The sequence below is a fragment of the Pinus tabuliformis genome, chromosome 8, assembly GCF_031772625.1.
Source record: "Pinus tabuliformis cultivar Carrire ecotype Pingquan chromosome 8, CPIR1, whole genome shotgun sequence".
In the NCBI taxonomy this organism is placed as follows: Eukaryota; Viridiplantae; Streptophyta; class Pinopsida; order Pinales; family Pinaceae; genus Pinus; species Pinus tabuliformis.
The window spans coordinates 1,453,816,484-1,453,822,483 of NC_142294.1; positions in this window are offsets into that span (position 1 = coordinate 1,453,816,484).

Genomic DNA, 6,000 nt, shown 5'->3' on the forward strand with positions numbered 1-6,000 from the left:
TACTTTTGGGAGAGGACGACACCCTCTGCTTGTAACATGGTGCGGACCTGTCCGCACTTTTGCTTTACACACAGAGTGGTACCGCACTTGTGTGGACTATGGGCCTGCGGATCCTGTCAAAATTTTGAAAAACTTAAGATTTTCTCTTTCAGTCAGCTTAGGATTTTTTTATGTGTTTTTAGCCTCTACCCAGATCTGCACGTGACTTGTCAAGAACTTTTCTTAGGTTAATTCCATTGGCATTCCTGTTTTAAGCTTTTATCAATTGGGTATTTTGAGTCTCTTTTTTGAGAAATTCTTAATTTGATTTCCTTTGGTCATTAATTGCCTTTGAGTGTTTTTATTTTTTTATCTTTGGAACTCTCACCTGATTTTCTTGACTTGCACTTGATTGGTTCTTAGATTACATTAGAATCATCTTGTGTTTGAGAATTCTCTTGCATAGATCACATTTGCATAATTAGAATTCTCATTTTCAGAATATGAATGAAAAATGTGCATAGATTACATTTGCATACTTTTCAAATGAATTATGCATAGATTACAATTGCATAGTTTACATTCTGAAAAATCAAACGTAGATTTAGATCAGCTTTCTTTGATTTGAATTTACATATTTTTATTCTTGTTTTTAACACACAAAAATAAAAAAATAAAAAAAAACTGTTTGGGAATTGATTTGCATTAATTTTTCTTGATGAAATTAGTGCATTAGAGAATTTGTTATATTTTCTCTTAGTGATCAATTTTTTGCATTGTTGGAAGTGAATGGAAACTCTCTCCTTACTTTAGTTAGGATTCATCGAATTGAAAGGATTACATTATCATATTTGATTGCATTCAGTTTTGGGTCAGGTCATAACACCATTGGTTTTATATCCATTTACCCTTTTGAGTAATAACAGCCTAAATAACACAGCGCTTAATTAAAATTCAACTAGTAATTTTTACATTTTTAGGGCTCTTTCCACCAATCTAGCATAGGCTAGTGTCTTGGAATAGGTTTTAGTTAACTCTCCAAGACAGTAAAAAAAACAAGTAGTCGATCTTGCGGTAGGGAGAAATTCCAATTGTTACATCTATGCTCTGGGAAAGCTCCTCTTAAAGGAGAAGCATGAGATCATATCTGAACCAGTGAGGTAATCAATCCTTCCTCATTAGGAACAATAGCAGATATACACGTATTAAAAACGGTAAACCTCAGATTAACCATTGTCGAGGAGCCTGGGGTCACTTGTTGGTAAACCTTGGATTATGTCAAGGAGCCTTCAAGGGGATTGAGCTTTGTTACTCTACCCTTGCGTGTGTATCGGATCGTAGACTATTCCCCCAGGTATATTTGTTTCTATTGGTAACCTTAGTGGCCATAATCCATAGGATTCTTTCCTAAGGTGACAGTGGACGGAAGATCCCACTGTACCTGGAGCAGACGTCGACTAGACTCACTTGGATTTTCTGGGGGGTTCTCTTCACTTGAGACGGTTTAGTGGAGAAACTTGTGCCAGTCTATTCATTAAGCAGGTTGTTGGGGTAACTGTTCCAACCTCCATTTCTGTATTGAATTCTGCGACGTTGGATTTCATCACCAACTAGTGTTTTCAGTACGGAAAGTTACTATTTGTGTGTGGTTTGACTCCTACATTTGATAGTGCATGTTAATTTGTTTGTTTTTACTTTTAGAGACCATAGGTGTGAATTGTGAATTGTTAATTCTAGTTTTAAATTGTTAATAAAATTCACTGAAGTTGAATATAATGGCAAATGTTCTGGAATTTACCGACCAAGGAACCCCTCTTAACGAGGATCCTAGTACTTTTCCTTTCTTTGGAAATGTTGGTCCTCCTTATATGGCTACTTTGTCATTACTTGGATTTACAATAGGTTTACTGATATGGTTATTTTCAACTTCGTTGGCCCCAAATACTCCAATTGTTCCACCTCAACCAAATGCTTCACCTCAACAGAGTTCACCGTCTCAACATCACCAACCTTCTGTTGACCCTTTACCTTCTTCGCCTAATTTTTCTTCCTCCATTTCTTCCTCTTCGCTTGGTAAAAGCCTTGACGCTAGTAACCAGGTGGCTAAGAAGAAGAAGAAAGGGAAGAATAAGAAGAAGAAGAAGCAAGATAAGAAAGAAGTCAACCAACCAACCATGGCTGTAAGTGTTAGTTGTGTTGAGGAAACCTCCAACATGCATCATAAACCCAAATACCCTTGCAAGCTTTGTAAGGGTGACCACTTCCTTATCAATTGTCTTGGTATTCCAAAAGTCTTGGAAGTATGGTCAGAAAAATCTCATCAACTGTCCATTGATCTATCAACCAGTGATAGTCAGGTTCCTGGGAAAAAGGGTAAAGTTAGGTTTCCTTGTAAGTTATGCAAAGGGAGTCATCAAACTCACATTTGCCCTCACATGGATGAAGCCTCGAAATTGTTGGAAAACCTTACTATTCCACAGCAAGAATTTCCAACTAGTTACCGTAAACTTTCTCCCAACCTACCGTCAACTGACGGAGTGATTGATCTAATTTCAAGTACAGTCGATCCCATTCTTCCATTGCAAAGTGAAACTCATATCACTCAGGTTGATGTTCCATTTGTTGATCAAGTGGTCAACTCAATTTCACATTCGTTCAATCCCACTCTCCCTTTAGAGAGTGAACTTCATACTGCTCAGGTTCTTCTTGTTACATTAGATTCTTCTATGCCGGGGGCATTTCACCTGTTTCTACAAAACCCCCTCCAAGTACTGAGGTATTTTCCTTTGATTGGAATAGACTGACAGAACCTTATGTTCCTTCCTCCATCCGTTTCCAAATCATTGTCAAGGTTGGTGGTAGGGACATGCACCGCACTCAGGTAGATGAAGGTGCTTCTGTTAGTATTTTATCCTCCACTGCTTGGAAAGCTTTGGGTTCCCCTCAGTTTGCACCTATTACGCAGAATCTGAAAGCTTTTAACAAAACCATTAGTGAACCTTTAGGGATCCTTCCTAAGTTTTCTATTACCTTGGAAGGTAAAACTATCTGTATTGGTCTTATAGTAGTTCAAGGTCCGTTGAATTTCAATTTACTCCTTGGGCGAGACTATGTTTATGCAATGAAATCAGTCGTATCGACACTCTTTCGCGTGATGTCTTTCCCTCACAATGGAAATATTGTGACTGTAGACCAGCTTTCGTTCCCTAGTCTTGTTTCAACTACCAATAATATGACACCCCTAAATGTTCCTTATTCTAAAGTGGTATCTACCCCGCCACGGGTTAATTATGTGGCAACTAGTCCCATGTTTATGGTTACCAATGTAAGTGAGCCTCTCACTATTTACTCATCTTCCTTTAATTTAGATCCGGTAATTGACATGGAAAACTCTATGGGATTACTTGAACGCGATGTTCTTATCCCTTTTGAGTCCCTTGACATGTGTTCCTTCCAGAGAACTATTCTTCCTTCTGATGAAGACCTCCTAGAAGCCATGATCAAGGTGTGTCCATTGACATGTGTTTCTTCGAGTTGGAAGCCATAATCAAGGGTTGCGAGGATAGTTCTTTTCCTGTGCCAACCTCGTTAAAAAATGAAACAGGTGTCCGCGAGGATATTTTTTTCCTGTATCAACATCGTTAAAAAATAAAACAGGTTGTGTGAGGATAGTTTTTTCCTGTATCAACCTCGTTAAAAAATGAAACAGGGTTTCGAGGAAAGTTCCTTTTACTGTGTTGACCTTGTTAAAAAATGAATCAGTGAGTTAAAGGATAGTTCCTGTTACTGAGTCAACCTCATTAAAAAATGAATCAGGTGTGAGGATAGTTCTTTTCCTATGTCAACCTCGTTAAAAAATGAATCAGGTTCGAGGAAAGTTCCTTTTACTGTGTCGACCTCATTAAAATATGAAACAAGGAGTCATGAGAATAGTTCCTTATCTTGTGTCAAGCTCGTTAAAAAATGAAACAAGGAGTCATGAGCATAGTTCCTTATCTTGTGTCAAGCTCATTTAAAAAATGAAACAAGGGTTTTGAGGATAGTTCTTTTCCTGTGTCAACCTCAGTAAAAAATGAAACAACTCCCACGAGTCTTTCCAAGATTTCGAAAGTAAACCTTCATTTCATCCACCTGGTTGAATGCAATGAAGCTTGGGGGGCATGTACCTCAATTTGCGTCATTATGCTGGGGGCATGTGAACTTATAACAAGCATAGTTTTTCCTTTCAAGCTTGCGTAAACATGAAACCGGATCCGAGCATAGTTATTTTCCTATGTCAAGCTCGTTAAAAAATGAAACAATTCCTGCTCTAATTGAGTCGAGAGTTTGACTAGATCTCAAATGTTAAGTTGTATATTTAGGTTAGTTATTTCAGTTTTTTGCATAATTTTCTTACAATTTTAGGTCGAGTCTTTCAAATGATCTCGTAACCAAACCTTCATTGCATCCAGCTATTAATTACCAGCAGTGTACTTATTTGAATGAAATGAAGCTGGGGGGCATGCACTCTAGTAGTTACGCTTATGGGGCATCAAGCACAGTTTTCTCTCTGTTTCAAGCTTGTGTAAAAAAGAAACTACTTTGAAGCATAGTTTTTCTCTGTTTCAAGCTTTTGTAAAAATGAAACCTATCTCGAGTCAATTTCAGTTATTTTCAAGACTCGTTAAACTCATGAAAATCCCGAGATTATTTTGCTATCTTTCATTCTTGTAAAACAAATGAAAATGCCGAGTTCTTTCTGTCTTTTCCTTCTCGTAAATTAAATTTAAAGTCGGCCATATGAGTACATTTTTATCATTTTTTCGAACTCGTTAACACTTACGAAAAAGTGAAACCTTAGAGTCACCTTTAAGCTTTTTTCTGACTCCTAAAACATGAAAAGGTTGCTGAGTTTTTCTTTTTAAGCTCGTTAAAATGGAACTAAAAAGACGATCCACTTACAACTCTTTTCCTAACCGTAAATACATGAAAATATTGCCGGATTTTTGTCGTTTCAAATTCGATATTGGTTATAAAACAACGTGTCATTGATCGCTTTTTTACTTTTTCGGATCAAAGGCACTAATTATGAAAAGTACTCCTTGGTTGTAATGATCAAGCGGTTCTCTCAAGTATTATTTTATACTTTTTCGGGCTTGGGAGACACAAATTTACGAAAAAGGTCAACCCTGGAGTCTTCTTATGTTTTTTCAGACTCTCTAAAATTGAAAAACGCCAAGTTTCTCCTATACTGGACTCGTTAAAATTTAACGGTAAAGGACCTGTTCAATTACAAACAGGAATGGACCACTCCTTCTTAGGGTTCGAATTTAAACTAATTTGGACTCATCCGAAGGATGAGCTTATAATCAAGCAAACGTTATCCTCCTCAAGCTTGTCAAAACTAAAGAGGTACTTGCCAGAAATGGTGGGGGAAAAGAGAGAAAAATGAGCCTGTTTTTCATACTTTGTAACCACTCTTGAACACGACACTTTCATTCACCTGGGTTGGGAAATCCTTTGCCTAACAGTTGATCAAACCACATTGAAAGTCTTCAGTCGGTTTCTGGGTATTAACTTTGGGTCAATTGTCACCAAACCATTTGCCGCGTCGTTATGTGTTCAAGAGGCCAGTGCAAATAAGCCATTCATCTGCAAAATATCTGTCATCCATCTTGACCGTCCTTGAGTCAGTCCTTGCAACTAAATTTCTTCAAACTTGATCTATGATTTCGTGTTGTGGGCTTGCCTACGACGGGTCACTTTCTATCGACTTCAACTCATTATCTAGAAAGATGATCTAGAAATCGTCAGTACCTTGGGATATGCATGCCTCAATGGCAGGTTTCTCACCTTCGACGATAGGTTGCATCATTGACCTTCGATCAAAGGATTCCATGACATGTTCGACATTAACACATCTATTCACATCTCATGGATTGTACTGAGTACTTTGAGAGCCATTGACATTACTGGTGGTTTCTCTCACACTTGTTAACAGTTTATATCATTGACTGGTAATCAAGTGGTTTCTACCATGTT